The 17,400-nt window shown below is 44.4% G+C and overlaps 1 protein-coding gene across 3 annotated transcripts in view; it reads left to right on the forward strand.

Annotated features, from left to right (window-relative positions):
* The first annotated feature begins 13,969 nt into the window (after window positions 1-13,969).
* Window positions 13,970-17,400, forward strand: part of LOC106592156 (neuroligin-3) — a 558,014-nt gene continuing 554,583 nt past the window's right edge. For 2 of the 3 annotated variants that reach the window (XM_045724149.1, XM_045724150.1), the window contains exon 1: window positions 13,972-14,338. The gene's annotated coding sequence lies outside the window, so the exon portion shown is untranslated. Of the gene's footprint in view, window positions 14,339-17,400 lie in introns of all 3 variants that reach the window. The other variant, XM_045724151.1, reaches the window with a different exon arrangement.

The raw sequence follows: 17,400 nt of genomic DNA on the forward strand, positions 1-17,400 counted from the left end.
GGTGGGGGGGTGGGCCAGGGGACAGAAGACAATGGACTGAGAGACAAGGGGCATAATTCTAGACACATGGCATGTAGGGTGAATACGTAGGGTATGGGGTAAGAAGAGACAGACAGCAGTGGAACTAAGGACTCTAGAGATGGGAATCGGACCAATGAAAAGGGGGGAACAGTTTGCAGGACTCTACCCGAAGGGGCAGGTCCCATGTGGACAGCCATACCCTCTGCACCATATGGTAGCTGGGAGCTGGAGTCTGGCAGCGGTCCGCTTGTTGACGATACCTGGAGTTGGTCTTGAGAAGTGCTACCCGAGCTCTTCTCCACGTACGTCGACAGCAGCGGATGAACATCTGGGCCGAGGGTACGTTGACTTACGCTTCTTGTTCTGGGAAGAGTGGAGGTTGATACCCCATGGAGCACTCAAAATGGGAGAGTCCCATGGCTGAACAGGGAAGGGTGTTCCAGGCATACTCCACCCAGACCAGTTGTCGGCTCCAGGTAGTGGGGTTGGCTGAGACCAGGCATCTTAGGGTGGTCTCCAGGTCCTGGTTTGCTCGCTTCGACTGGCCGTGTGACTGGGGATGGAATCCGGAGGATAGGCTGGCTGACACCCCAATAAGGGTGCAGAACGCCTTCCAGAACTGAAACGAGAACTGAGGACCCCGGTTAGAAACCATATCCACCAGGAGTCCATGGATCCTGAAGACGTGCTGCACCATGAGCTGGGCCGTTTCCTTGGCAGAAGGAAGTTTGGGGAGAGGGATGAAATGAGCGGCCTTTGAGAACCGATCCACCATCAGACGGGGAAGCCCAGTGACAAAGTCCAGAGAGCTATGAGACCAGGGACGATGAAGGACTGGTAGTGGCTAAAGAAGGCCAGAAGGAATTTGCCGTGGAGTCTTGTTCTGGGCACACACCGTGCATGCGGCGACAAAGGCAGAGACGTCAGGAACCATTGTAGGCCAGCAGAATTGTTGTCGGAAGAATGCTAGGGTATGGCGGGAACCGGGATGACAGGTCAGCCTGGGGGAATGAGCCCATTCCAGGATCTGGGACCGGACTGAGTTTGGGACAAACAGCCGGTTAGCCGGGCCCCCTTCAGGTCCAGGCTGGGAACGTTGTGCCTTGCGAACCAGGGTCTCAATACCCCAACCCACTGAGGCTGCAAGGCATGAGGTAGGGAGAATGATTTTAGAGACTGAGGGTGTGGCAGAGGAATTGTAAATGCAGGAGAGGGCGTCAGGCTTCACATATTTGGACCTGGGCGGTAGGAAATGGTGAAGTTAAATCTTGTAAACAAGAGAGCCCACCGGGCCTGCCTGGAGTTAAGGTGCTTGGCTGTACGGAGATAGTCAACATTTTTACGACCGGTCCAGACCAGGAATGGCTGTTCTGCTCCTTCCAGCCAGTGCCTTCACTCTTCCAATGCCATCTTGACCGCCAGGAGTTCTCGGTTGCCTACATTGTAGTTCTTCTCTGCAGGATTGAGACGATGGGAAAGGAAGGCACAGGGATGAAGCCTTTGGTCCTGGGCAGATTGCTGGGTCAGAATGCCCCCACTCCAACATCAGAAGCTTTCAACCCCTATCACAAGTTTACGGGACGGGTCTGGATGGATGAGGATGGGTGCTGTGGTGAACCAATGCTTCAGGTCCACAATGGCTCTGTCAACAGCTGGAGACCATGTGAATGGTACTTTGGGAGAGTTGAGTGCAGAGATGGGGGCCGCCAGGGTGCTGTAACCCCAAATGAATCAGCGGTAGAAGTTAGTAAAACCCAGGAAACTTTGCCACTGCACTCTGGACGTAGGTTGAGGCCAATCCACCGCTGCTTTCATCTTTCCAGGATCCATCTGGACATTCCCCTCAGCGATGACATATCCCAGAAAGGAGATTGTAGAGCGATGGAACTCACACTTCTCGGCTTTCACAAATAATTGGCTCTCCAGGAGGCGCTGAAGGACCTGTCTGACATGAAGAGCATGTTCTTGGGCAGACCGTGAAAAAAAACTGGATGTTGTCAAGGTAGATGTACACAAAACGGTTTAGCATGTCCCGGAGCATATCATTTACCAGAGCCTGGAAGACAGCGGGGGCATTGGTGAGTCCAAACGGCATGACCTGGTACTCATAATGTCCGCTGGCTGTGTTGAATGCTGTCTTCCAGTCATCTCCTTTGCATATCCGAACCAGGAGGTAGGCATTCCGAAGGTCCAGCTTAGAAAAAAATGGTGGCCTCCTGGAGAGGTTCTAAAGCTGAGTAGAGGAATGATAGGGTGTAACGATTCTTAACCGTAATGTCATTCAGGCCCCGGTAGTCAATGCACGGACGCAGGGTCTTGTCCTTCTTCTCCACAAAGAAAAACCCTGCACCGGCAGGAGATGCGGACGGATGGCCCCAGTAGCCAGAGACTCCTCTATTTACTCCTCCATGGCCTTGGTCTCTGGCCCGGTTGAGAATATAACCTACCACGAGGTGGTGTGGTGCCTGGGAGGAGATCAATGGCACAATCATATGGATGGTGCGGGGGAAGAGAAGTAGCCCGTGCCTTGCTGAAGACCTCCAGGAGGTCGTGGTACTTTGTAGGGATGGCAGAGAAAGCCGAGACTTCACTTAAGCCCTGAGGAGGCTGTCTGCATTTGAGGTAATGGGAATGGAAGAACGGACTCCGACCCAGGATTGAACGTGTGGTCCAGTCAATAACGGGGTTGTGTTTTTTGAGCCAAGAACATCCCAAAACAGGAACATGGAGAGACTCAATTAGGAGAAGCTGTATAGCCTCACTGATTTCCTGAACCTCGCAGATTAACAGGAGCAGTGCTGTGGATAACTCTACCAATGGAGCGGCCGTCCAGTGCTCTAGCGTCCATGGGAACAGAGAGGAGTTGAGTGGGGATACCTACTTCAGAAACTAGGGTATCGTCCATAAAACTCTCGTCCGCCCCAGAGTCAATGAGCACCCGGAGAGATTTAGACTTGTCTCCCGACAGCAGTATCACAAAAAAAGGGAGTGCGGTTGATGGGATTTAGAGGATTGCCAGTCTGGCTCACGAGAGTACTTGTACCTACTACAGAAATAGGTCTTTTAACTGGGCAGGTGACTATATAATGTCCCGCAGCCCCACAGTACAGACAACTGTTGGAACTTAGCCCATGTGAACGTTCCCTAGACGATAATCTAGCTCAGCCCAGTTGCATAGCTTCCGGAGTATCTGACTCACCTGTAGCCGATGATTCTCGAGGGAGCTCGGGTGTCTTCGGATCCTCTCGGAACAACAGCCTTCGGGGACTTCCGGATTCCTTCGAAAGTGATTGTGGATGCCATTGTGGATGAATGCGTGTGACCTAGGCCAGACCTCCTCTCACCCCTGTCTTCCCTTAGATGTCCATCAATTCTAATGTTGAGGGCGATGAGGGAATCGTGGTCCACGGGTAATTCCCGAGCAGCTAGCTCATTTTTTACCACCTCCGATAATCTGTGAAGTAAGGTATTGAAAAGAGACTCCGGATTCCAGGCACTCTCGGCGGCCAACGTGTGAAAATCAACAGCGTAGTCTGCCACACTACGGGAGTCTTGACATAATTAAAGAAGTTTCGAGCCGCCTTTCTCCCAGATACCGGAGAATCAAACACCTTCCTCACCTCTGCCATGAAATCCTCCAGATGACGACAAATGGCGGATTGTTGCTCCCAAAATGCCATAGCGCAGGAGAGCGCCCTTCCCAAAATTTGCGTAATAATATACGCTAACTTCGATCGGTATGAAGGAAACGAAGATGGCTGTAGCTCAAAATTAAGAGAGCACTGAGAAAGAAAACCATGGCAGGTACCAGGATCCCCAGAATGTCGCTCCAGAGGTGGTAAGCAGGGTTCTCGGGGAGCAGGGGTAGGCTGTACAAACTCACCACTAATAGGGAAACAGTTACTGGGTGGTTGGGGGTTCGCAGAGGTGGCAGGCTGCTTATGAGCTAACTCCCTGATTTGCTCCATAATAGCCTTAAACCCTTGGTTGTGGCGTTCCGTCAGGGAACGAAGCCCATCCAAAATGTCCTGTAGTAACTCTGCAGTAACTCTCCCTGCAGGGAGACAGCGTGGCGTAGCTGGTCCAAGTCTGCTGGGTCTGTCATGGCCAGTTCGTACTATAAGGGCACAAGGCAAGACCCAGATGCAGACACGGGAGGCAGATGGTTTGAGTCTTTGATAATTATTAAACAATCCAAAAGGAGTAGGCAAGAGAATGGTCGTGGACAGGCAAAAGGTCAAAACCAGTTCAGAGACCAGGAGGTATAGAGTGGCAGGCAGGCTCAAGGTCAGGCTAGGCAGAATGGTCAGGCTGGCGGGCACGGAGTCCAGAAAACAGGCAAGGGTCAAAACCGGGAGGACTAGCAAAAAGAGAAAAGAAGCAAGAGTATGGGTTAGGGTTATAAACATGACTTAGCATGTAGGCTGATAGGGTTAGGATTGTAAACATGATTTAGCATGTAGGCTGATACGGTTAGGGTTATAAACATGACTTAGCATGTAGCCTGATAAGGTTAGGGTTATAAACATGACTTAGCATTTAGGCTGATAAGTTTAGGGTTATAAACATGACATAGCATGTAGGCTGATAGGGGTAGCGTTATAAACATGATTTAGCATGTAGGCTGATAGGGTTAGGGTTACAAACATGACTTAGCATGTAAGCTGATAGGGTTAGGCTTATTAACATGACTTAGCATGTAGGCTGACAGGGTTAGGGTTAGGGTTACAAGCATGAATTAGCATGTGGGCTGATAGGGTTAGGCTTAGGGTTAGAAACATGACTTAGCTTTTCGGGTGATAGGGTTAGGCTTAGAAACATGATTTAGCATGTAGTCTGATAGGGTTCATTTGTAAATTTTTATTTGAATCCTGATTAGCTGACACCGTAACGTTAGCTAATCTTCCTGGGGTCAAACGGGATAAGACATTACAAACATTTAACAAGTAGACAATACAGACAATTAAAATACCTGACAGGAAACACATTTAACATTCAGTTGATGCTTTCTTTTTCCTGTCCAGTCATATGGTCTTTAGCATTAGATGTTCTTTCTATTTCCTGTCCAGTCATATGGTCTATCACATTAGATGTTCTTTCTATTTCCTGTCCAGTCATATGGTCTATCACATTAGATGTTCTTTCTATTTTCTGTCCAGTCATATGGTCTATCACATTAGATGTTCTTTCTATTTCCTGTCCAGTCATATGGTCGATCTCATTAGATGTTCTTTCTATTTCCTGTCCAGTCATATGGTCGATCTCATTAGATGTTCTTTCTATTTCCTGTCCAGTCATATGGTCGATCTCATTAGATGTTCTTTCTATTTCCTGTCCAGTCATATGGTCGATCTCATTAGATGTTCTTTCTATTTCCTGTCCAGTCATATGGTCTATCACATTAGATGTTCTTCATTTTTGGGGATTTACTTTTTGCCTGAGAAATATGGATTGGTAAAGAGTTCCAGCTATGGCTCTATATAAAACTGTAGATTTAAGGAGATTTGTCCTTGGCTTGGGTTGTCTTAGCTGCCATGAATTTGCCTGCCTGGTTTGGTGGTCATGTGTGTTGCTAGTATGTACTAACTGGTCTGAAAAATACTGTGTTTTTTTAAAAAAATATAACATTCCTAAAGAAAATCAGAAGACTGGATAGTAATATGTTTTCAATGTGAAACCATGAGAGATGCATTTGGATAATATTCATACTGATTCATACTCATAGCAATGAAGAGCTAATCTGGCAGCCCTGTTTGGAGCGATTTGAAGCTGTTTCCCATCTTTCTTTGCTGCAGATGACCATATAACTGGACAGTACTCTAAGTGTGATAGATCCAGAGATTGACCATATAACTGGACAGTACTCTAAGTGTGATAGAACCAGGGATTGACCATATAACTGGACAGTACTCTAAGTGTGATAGGACCAGGGATTGACCATATAAGTGTGATAGATCCAGAGATTGACCATATAACTGGACAGTACTCTAAGTGTGATAGATCCAGGGATTGACCATATAACTGGACAGTACTCTAAGTGTGATAGGACCAGGGATTGACCATATAACTGGACAGTACTCTAAGTGTGATAGGACCAGGGATTGACCATATAACTGGACAGTACTCTAAGTGTGATGGGACCAGGGATTGACCATATAACTGGACAGTACTCTAAGTGTGATAGGACCAGGGATTGACCATATAAATGAACAGTACTCTAAGTGTGATAGGACCAGGGATTGACTATATAACTGGACAGTACTCTAAGTGTGATAGATCCAGAGATTGACCATATAACTGGACAGTACTCTAAGTGTGATAGGACCAGGGATTGACCATATAACTGGACAGTACTCTAAGTGTGATAGGACCAGGGATTGACCATATAACTGGACAGTACTCTAAGTGTGATAGGACCAGGAATTGAATCACCTGATTCAGAGTGCTAGATGTTACATACTCTAAGTATTTTCTTGTAACAGCAATTCCCTTATCCATCTTAATAACAATATTATCTATGTGTTCTGACCATGACAAAGCTGCGTCCAACATTCATTTTTTCTATTCATCGACAAATTCAATTGGGGATCATCGGTAAGCATATATCTTGAACCAAATACAACACATTTTGTTTTAGAAATGTTCAACACCAATTTTTTCATATCAACCCACTCAGACACCATTCTTAGTTCACTAATCAGTACATCTGTTAGCTCATTACATTCTGAAGCTGTGCTATACATTGTAGCGTCATCAGCATACATTACCACTCTTGCTTTGTTCATTACTGAAGGTAAATCATCAACTTCCTTGAGGAACAAAACAGTGTATATGTTTACTGTTTGAAAAGCTACCATTAAAGAACACTTTTTGCCTTCTCCTGGATAGATAGCTTTCCATCCAGGATAGAGCTGCAGACTTAACCATAACATTTGAGTTTACCTAGTAACAGTTCATGATCAATTACATCAAAAGCAGCAATGAAATCTAGCAACACTGCACCAACTAACTTCCTGTCATTCATACTCCTTAACCAATCAGCTCTCATTTGTGCTAAGGCCGTACTCGTAGAATGCCCGTCTTTGTATGCATGCTGGAAAACCGTTTTCAGACCATTACATGAGAAATAATCCTTGATTTGTACAGATACCATTTTTTGCAATAATTGATTTAACACAGGCAGCAAGCTTAGAGGACGACTATTAGGACCAGTGAATGCAGATGTTTTATTCTTGGGTAGTGGAATAGCCTTTGACTCTTTCAAGACATCTGGGCACTCCCCATACATCAAGCACTTATTAAAAATATGAGACGTTGGTGTAGATATTTGGTTAGTTGTAACTCTAAGCAATTTGGCGTCAAGATTATCTGTACCAGGTGACTTGTCATCCGAAAGAGACAACAGCATCCTTCCTACCTCTTCCCTTTCTACTTGGTGAAATTCAAACATGCATTGCCTCACCTTCATGATACAATCTTTTATAAGGGTATATGACATGGAGCCATCAGATCGAATCATAGCATTCCTCAACTTGTCCACTTTGCCTATAAAATATTCATTAAAGTAGTTTGCGATGGTGTGTGGTTTTGTAATAAATATACCCTCTGATTCAACAAACGTTCAATGTTCTCAACAGTTTTTTCCCATCACCCTTTACTTCATCAATGTTGTGTGGTTTTGTAATAAATATACCTGTCACAACGTCTACGGAAGGTGGCGCCTCTCCCCGGTCGGGCGGAGCTCGGAGGTCGTCGTCGCCGGCCTACTAGCTGCCACCGATCTCCTTTTCATTTTCATTTGGTGATGTCTGTTTTGTGTTAGCACCTGTTTTGAGTTAGTTCATTAGTGGGGGTATTTAGTCTGTCCTTCTAGATCTAGGGTTGTGCGGGATTATTTGTGTTTACTGTCGTAGGGTTGGGGATTGGTTTTCCTCTGCCTTATTTTCATTCGCAAGTACAGGTTTCCCTGGGCTGTGTCCCGACTCGGTTTGGGTGTATTTTGCCATTTGTGGATTCCTTGTTCCCTGCCTTGTGTTCGGCATTTTGGACTGGATAACTATTAAACGTGTTTCACGAACCTTTGGTCTCCTGCGCCTGACTTCACCCCTCCTGCATTTATAGAGAACCCTGGCAATACCCTCTTATTCAACAAACGTTCAATGTTCTCAACAGTTTATTCCCATCACCCTTTACTTCATCAATGTTGTGCTGATATAACCCCTTCTTCTTTCCTTTGTTTAGCTTGGTCACAAGATTTCTTAATTTACAAGAACTTTATCTGCTACTTTTTTGGCATCATAACGTTGAATCATTAAATTAGGGTTAGAAACATGAAGTAGCGTGTGGGCTGATAGGGTTAGGGTTAGAAACATGATGTAGAATGTGGGCCGATAGGTGCAGACTGTAGACTATTGTCAGTTTTGGTTTAGTCTAACGCCAGGTTTGGTTCAGTGTACATAAAGAGCCCGTTCTACTGTATTTAGAGGCTAAAATGTAGCCTATTTCTGAAGGGGCTACCGCCCCTTTATGTTGTGTGCTTAAGGCATCACAGTAGCTTTCTGCTTGGTGCAATGAATTCTTCCCATTGCTCTTCAATGGCTCAGTCAGTACATGAACTGTTGTGTAGAATCTCTGTCTAGAATATTGTCAGTTTCAGAGCTCATTGTATAGTGTCTGAAATGTATTTCTGGATGGGCGGTATACTACCAGTTTACTATATGTGCTTTGAGCACCACAGTGGCTTCTTCCATGGTACAATGAAACCTTGCTATTGCTCTTCCACGGCTCAGTCAGAATATGGAACTGTTTTGTGGGAGTATTATAACCACACAGGACTCATATAGCAACCCCTTGTAATATTTGTTGTTGACAGGAGTTAAGGTCTGTATTCCCCAGGCTCATTTATTGTTGACAGGAGTTAAGGTCTGTATTCCCCAGGCTCATTTATTGTTGACAGGAGTTAAGGTCTGTATTCCCCAGGCTCATTTATTGTTGACAGGAGTTAAGGTCTGTATTCCCCAGGCTCATTTATTGTTGACAGGAGTTAAGGTCTGTATTCCCCAGCCTCGTTTATTGTTAACAGGAGTTACGGTCTGTATTCCCCAGGCTCATTTATTGTTGACAGGAGTTACGGTCTGTATTCCCCAGGCTCATTTATTGTTAACAGGAGTTACGGTCTGTATTCCCCAGGCTCATTTATTGTTGACAGGAGTTACGGTCTGCATTCCCCAGCCTCATATTATTGTTGATGGGAGTTGTGGTCTGAATTCCCCAGACTCATATTATTATTGATGGGAGTTGTGGTCTGAATTCCCCAGCCTCATATTATTATTGATGGGAGTTGTGGTCTGAATTCCCCAGCCTCATATTATTATTGATGGGAGTTGTGGTCTGAATTCCCCAGCCTCATATTATTGTTGATGGGAGTTGTGGTCTGCATTCCCCAGCCTCATATTATTGTTGACCGGATTTGTGGTCTGTATTCTCCAGCCTCATATTATTGTTGACGGGAGTTGTGGTCTGCATCCCCCAGCCTCATGTATTGTTGACGGGAGTTGTGGTCTGCATTCCCCAGCCTCATTTATTGTTGACGGGAGTTGTGGTCTGCATTCCCCAGCCTCATATTATTGTTGATGGGAGTTGTGGTCTGCATTCCCCAGCCTCATTTATTGTGTTCTTCGGGCACCCAACATTTCAAAGGTTAGAAAGTGTATTTAAAAAACATTTTTTGTTCAGGCAAGTGTTGTATTGTTAATTGTTATGTTTGACTCAGGGAAACATCAAAGTGCTTTCAAATTCAAAACATATTTTTTTCTTCAACAATGATTTGAGGGGAAAGGAAAGAAACAAATGTTTTCCATCAGGAGCAATATTTATGGCTAGATACAGGTAGATTTACCAGGGGCAATATTTATGGCTAGATACAGGTAGATTTACCAGGGGCAATATTTATGGCTAGATACAGGTAGATTTACCAGGGGCAATATTTATGGCTAGATACAGGTAGATTTACCAGGGGCAATATTTATGGCTAGATAAAGGTAGATTTACCAGGGGCAATATTTATGGCTAGATACAGGTAGATTTACCAGGGGCAATATTTATGGCTAGATACAGGTAGATTTACCAGGGGCAATATTTATGGCTAGATACAGGTAGATTTACCAGGGGCAATATTTAGGGCTAGATACAGGTAGATTTACCAGGGGCAATATTTAGGGCTAGATACAGGTAGATTTACCAGGGGCAATATTTAGGGCTAGATACAGCTTGAATTACCAGAAGCAATATTTAGGGCTAGATACAGCTTGAATTACCAGGGCAATATTTATGGCTAGATCAGCTAGAATTACCAGGGCAATATTTAGGGCTAGATACATCTTGAAGTACCAGGGGCAATATTTATGGCTAGATACAGCTAGAATTACCAGGCGGGTCACCTGTGATACTGGTCAGTGTTCGAAGTCCATCCATGTCTGAGGACATCGGACATCGAGAGATGATGTGGAAACCGACCACTATTGGCAACAGTGAGCACTGTTACCTTCAAGTAGGTTTCAGCTTTGCATTGTGGACAGGGATAGTAGATGGGCATATGCATCTGCCTCTGACCCTAACCCAAGACCAGTGATAGACACTTGGTTGTGATATTTTTGTTTTAAGCCTATCCAAAACCTTAAGCCTTACATTAACCATTCTGAGTTAATCCCTAATCTTAACCTTAACCTTAACATGTTGGAGTTAATGCCTAACCTTAACCTGAACATGTTGGAGTTAATGCCTAAACTTAACCTTAACCTGAACATGTTGGAGTTAATGCCTAAACTTAACCTTAACCTGAACATGTTGGAGTTAATGCCTAAACTTAACCTTAACCTGAACATGTTGGAGTTAATGCCTAAAATTAATCTTAAAAATTTTGAAATTTGATGTTTGAGAAACATGGATAAACATCTAATTCTGATGTGAGACTGAGTGAGCTGGGAGAGAATTACACACATGTTACGTTTAATTCTGTCCATCAATGTAGGTAATGAAATTGTTGCTGCACAGTATATAAAAAGACTGGGACTGGGCTTATTATGTATAACTCTGGCTAATTAAGAAGTAAGTTGCAGTGAAATTACGCAACATGCTGTTGTATAGTGAAATATTTACATTTTGTACAATACTGAGAGGGAAGCGAGAGAGATTCAGGGGGAGAGAGAGAAAGAGAGAGCGAGTTGTTTTGTATATTTTCATCTCCCTCTCTCCTCCTCCACCTGTGAGGCCCTACTCGGCGTGTGGCTCTGGGCTGACATTGGCAGGGTGCATTGTGGGAACCCATCTGGTGGCAGGCATGACAGGAGAGAACCTGCTAATTAGATCCTTCTGTAGAGGGGCGGGGTCACCAGCAGTCCCCAGCAGCACTCCCCAGCTGTCATTAAACACATTGGAAGGGAGGGAGGGAGGGAGGGAGGGAGGGAGGGAGGGAGGGAGGGAGGGAGGGAGGGAGGGAGGGAGGAAGACAGGGAGGGATGGAGGGAGGGAGGGAGGGAGGGAGGGAGGGAGGGAGGGAGGGAGGGAGGGAGGGAGGGAGGGAGGGAGGGAGGGATGCACTGGGGATATAGGCCTAATGAACAGGTTGTGGAGGGAGGAGGGGGAGGGGGGAAGAGATACAGGGAATGTAATGAAAAGGGTTGGGTAGGAAGGGAGGTGGGGAGGGGGAAAAGATACAGGGACTCACAGGGGATATGCTGCTCTAATTCCTCCCTTTATGTAGAGAATTGGAGAATCCATTCTGTTAGAACTGTGGAACACCTGTATGGAATGTTACAATGGAGCTTTAACCAACTTCCTGGTTAAATAGTAAGCTTACATGGATGTCAGAGGGACTGTAAACAGTATCTACTGTTTCCATGAACTTGATGTTTGATGATGGATATCTGGTATGTGTTGTTGAAATACCTTCTCAACAGAGGAAGCTGGTGGGACGAGCTATAGGAGGACAGGCTCATTGTAATGGCTGGAATGGAATAAATGGAACGGTATCAAACATGTGGTTTCATACCATTCCATTCATTCCATTTCAGCTATTACAATGAGCCCATTCTCCTATAGCTCCTCCCACCAGCCTCCACTGCATCTCAACCACCACTGTGTACCATAACAGTAGGTGTAATCTAATTGCTAATCCACATAGCAGAATGAAAGTTTGTTTCTGCTTCAGCGAGCTAGTCATTAACACAACTGAACGTAAAATAGGTGAAGAACGAGACCAGCATCAGGACCCTTGCAGAGTTGCGCCAGTCATTGTTGTTGCAGCCATGTATCCAGTCTCACCATCTTCCTCTCCTGTACCTGTATGAACCTATCACACCTATCACACCTGCCTTGGGGTGAAGTGGTTGGGATTTGGAGAAGGGATGGCAACCTACACACACAACACCCACTTTCTGGGGGAATTCAGTCACTATATCTTTGAGTGGGAACGTGGTCCAATGACTGCTGCTGAGGGTGTGTGTGTGTGTGTGTGTGTGTGTGTGTGTGTGTGTGTGTGTGTGTGTGTGTGTGTGTGTGTGTGCGTGTGTGTGTGCATGTGTGTGTGTGTGTCTGTGTGTGCATGCGTGTTTCTCCTTTCATCCCCCCTGTAAGCTTCAGCTAAGTCTAATTATATCCTATGTAAATGTAGCATTGCCACAATAAACCGTTAGTATGGGGATTGTGAACCAGCTCCAGTTCAAGGTAAAGACATCTCACCCCAGGCCATTAGTATGCTAGCAGGGTGTTGAAAGGGCAATTCCACCCTACATGCCTCTGGAACCAAACACCTGCAGGATCTGACAAAGAGAGAGAGAGAGCGAGGGAGGGGGGAGGCAAAAGAGGAGGGAGGGAGGCAGGGAGAGGGGGAGAGGGGGAGAGAGAGTGAGAGTGAGAGGCAAAAGAGGGTTGAGAGAGAGAGAGAGAGGGAGAGGAAAAGAGGATTGAGAGAGAGAGAGAGAGAGAGAGAGAGCACGGAGAGAGAGAGAGAGCACGAGAGAGAGAGAACTGCCTGTTAATGGCATCTTACTGGGTACTGTCATCACCTTTACCATGCCCACTGATAGGCTAGGAGGAATGTACCCCCCCACCAAAAGACATAGCCTTTACTCACCCCAAGGGACTTCATGTCAATCTTAAAGGATCGGATAGGTATAAGAAATACAATAATAGCCACCAGCATCTTGCCCACTGATGTTGGAATTTTACCATATTTCTTACAGTTTGTTGGCATTACACCTCTACAATCCTCCCGTGACTGGTGGGTAGCTGTATACAGATATTCTAAGCTGCTATCTTTGCACACAAGTGGCTTGAAAGACACATCCCAACCAATCAAATGCCATAGAGCAAGTGGACATCGGCCATAGTGATGCATTTCCTCCTCGACTCTGTGAGCCAACTAACTCTCTGCCTGGCATTCCAAATGAACTCCCTGAAGGATTTCAAACAATACATATTGACATCCAAATATGACAGCTGAAGCTTTTGTCTTGCTGCCTTGTGATTATTGCAGTTGATTCAAGTATCACTTCTGCACAAACAGACAGATCAGAGAGCAGAAACATTCAGATATCAGGCAGTTGGCATTAACTATAATCAACTGAATTGAGCTCAAGGTATTTTTCTGATAAGACAGTAAATAAGCATGTGTGCATCCATATAGGCTGAAAGGGAAGAATAGCATTATTTTAAGAATCCTTTTGAATCCATTGAGAATGTGTGACGCATGCGATGCCACACAAGCCCTGTGCCACTGCCAAGCCCACGTGACTTGGATCAGCATTTTCATCATAAGCATAAACAAAGAGTCAAAATCTCACTGTACAGCAGTGAGATCATTTCTTATTTTCGGGAAAGACATTTGCAAAAAGCCGCGTCCTCCTTTCTTTTTCATGTAGGATGCGTGTGAACTTGGTTACTTAGTAACTCTCACATCTATTAGCTTTCCCGAATATGGAGCCGGGACCGCGCAGCGCGCTCTGGTAGAGCTCGTGTGTGTGGTGGAGCGAACTCACGAAGAGGCAAGGGAAGAACGTCAAACGTACAGCGCTGACCGAGGAGTCTAGCCGAGGAGAAAACGGAGGAAAAAAATATGAAAATATGAACGGACTGAAACTGCTGAAAGATCTTTATGTTGGGAAATGTAATTCTGAAACTAATCAAAGTAATACACTATAAGGATATCTGCAAGGACTATTTACAACTGAAAGTAAAGTGCACAGAAATATTGTCTCCAGCTTTTTTCTAAAGAAAATACCAGGAATGTAATGGGGGAATTTGCATCTCGCCAAGGCAGGTGAGTCACAGGCAACACTTGAATATTAAGAGCTAGTATTCTGTTATTCTTAGAACATTTTCAGGGTGACATTTGGCTGAAATTACTGTTAATGTAGCTATAAAATGCATCTCAATAGCCTATTTGATTATATGCATGGAATATTTTACTTTGCAGTGAGACACTGATGTGTTCTATTCAGCCGGTGCTGAAGCTGGACATGGTGTCCAGTGATGCGCGTGCCTTTTAATTTGAGTGTCGAGGACAGAGAGAGAGAGAGAGAGAGCTAAATGAAATTTGAGCTCAAAGTTAAATGTCTGTTTGTGTTGGGTAGTCTGGTCTCATGCATTGGGATCCTTTATTCTAGTGCAGGGAACGAAGTCACATGGTTGAATATATCTGGTGTCGGTCCCGGGTTTAGTGATGGTGAAATTGAGTACTTGTTACTTGAGCTATGGTCTGCCTGTCGCTGGCCTGTCTGTGCCGTGCGTTACTGGGGTGCTTGACCATCGGCTGTGATTGAGAATTCTATGCGCTACGCCTACCGAAGCTCCTGTGGCTAATGAATGTTCATATAACAAAACATTCCCAAAATTATAAGGCCATAAATGTGGGTGCCAGAGGAGAGAGGAGTCTTTTTCTTGGTATAGGTTTAACGCTACTGCAAGTGAATCTCTGGTTGAAATGGGCGCGTGTCCAGACCTGCTGTATCCGATTTCAATTGCCAATATGTTGGTCCACAAGTTCTGACTAGATTCATAGATTTTGGGCTGTTGTTGGACTCTTTTATCGATCAAATTCAAGTCATGCGTAAAATGTGCCCCTATTTGTTTTCGAGACGTTTATGTATTATAATTACAGATAGGCCTGTTTATCATGCTATATCAACGATAATAATCACGGATGTTATTATGTTGTTGTTACTATCCTAGGCTACTGTTCATTGCTAGTGTTTTATTGATTTTTTTATTGTTGTTACACAGTTATTACATAGTTGTTAATACCGTCCAGTGTTAGTAAATGATTATGCGAGTCCACCTGTCTGCGTCTCCATATGCCCAATAAAACGATGTCGCTTTGCTCTAGTGGGGAGCAATGCTCTGCTCGTCTCGTGTTATAGGCTACTCAAATAATGCATTTTCGTGGTTTATTTTTTTTGACTTGATGAAGTATTGAAAATCAAAACGACCTATTTTACTGTGAGCAAGCTATTTTGTCATGGAGTTGTAGGGCTATAAAACTGGCATCTTTTAACATTCAAACTTGCTGGTTTCCCTGAATGTTTTCTCTTTGCATTTTCTTTATTTTCCCGGACGTTTAGCAAGCTGAGTAAAATGGCTTCATTGTAGTCTTCCAGGGGGTGAAGGAAGAAATAACTTAGAGGGCTGAATTGCAATGGGGAGAGAGGAGGAGAGGAGGGGGAGATGAGAGGGGGAGAGAGGAGAGGAGATAGAACATACAGACAAGGAGTTGTCATGGTGATTCAGTGAATAATTGTTTCCCCTAAAACCAAGGCATTTATAAGATATTCCCCTTCCTATTCCCGCTCATTCTTACCTTTGTATATAGCCTATAGCGCAAAGGAGAACTTAGCCACATTATTGCATAGAAGCTTTCGATGTTGGACGCCTCTTACATGTTTGAATTGATGTTCTGTCTCCCAATATACGTTTCCTTCCCTTATGATCCTTTGCATGCAACTTTGACACCAGATTGTACTGTGTCTATTTTGATTTGACGGTGTGTGCTTTTAGTATAAGGTAATGGATTAGGCATGCTACTAACGTTCCTTCTCCCCCTGTCCCCTTCTCCATTCCTATTCCTGTCCCGTAGCCCAAACTGGTCTTTTCCCAGGTCCCTGCTGTTTCAAATCCGATTCTCCTACTAATACAATATGGGTTGTTTTTGCTTTTCTCCCATGCACCAGTCATGATGACAACATCATTCATATTCAGAGAAAAGAGAACACATTATTAAGTTGTACAGTTATGATGACATCACTCATTGCCAGAAATAATTTGACAGACACAGCAATATAAAGGCTTGTAGTTAAAGAGTTTTTATAAAGTAATTCATAATTGCGGTCATCAAATAATAGTCAAATATGTTATATTAAGTATTTTATTATGTCTCACACACACACACACACACACACACACACACACACACACACACACACACACACACACACACACACACACACACACACACACACACACACACACACACACAGAGAGAGAGAGAGGATAACTTCTTCACTGCCTGTTTATTGAATCCTAATGGGTCCTGTCATCACCTTTACCATGCCCACTGATTCAAAGCAAGGCAGAAAACTTGATGTTTATAGTGTGTCTCACAGCATTGTAGAACTAGTGGTGGAGCCAGGCTCTTGAGCAATGGCGTGTATTCTTGGGAAGCTAGTCTTTCCCCAAAAGTTGTTGCTCTGTGTTTCATAATTTTCCTTCAATTCGCAAGAGGCTGAATGTATCTCACAGGAGAAAGCATCCGAGCGAGTGAAACAGCGCCCCTCTGTCTCAGTAGGTGTAGCCCATCTATCTGATGCTGTCTGGTCAAAAAGAGTATGACGTTGTTGCCGCCCGTAGCATTGAATGCGAGGAAAGCCACTGAGCATTTGGCCTCCCTTAATAATTATTATATATTTTTTACACTAATTTTTATTTCGAAAGCACATAAAGAACATGTACCATACATACACAGCTTATCTTTGCTGTCTTTACTAAAGAGCGTAGTTACAGTCACATGTTAAGGGTACATTTTGGCTGTATAGAGGAAATATTTCAAGAGTCTTGAATAAGTATACAATTTGGATTAAGCCACACAAAAACAACAGAAACAAACAAAAAGCCCAGAAATTACAGAATGAAACCCGTACGGTATGTCAGGGACTTTGACCAGCCCTTGATCATTTTTTAAATAACATAGTAGAATTGAATTGTTGCATCTCACACACACACACACACACACACACACACACACACACACACACACACACACACACACACACACACACACACACACACACACACACACACACACACACACACACACACACACACACACAC

This window comes from Salmo salar, chromosome ssa09 (assembly GCF_905237065.1).
Source record: "Salmo salar chromosome ssa09, Ssal_v3.1, whole genome shotgun sequence".
NCBI classification, from domain to species: domain Eukaryota; kingdom Metazoa; phylum Chordata; class Actinopteri; order Salmoniformes; family Salmonidae; genus Salmo; species Salmo salar.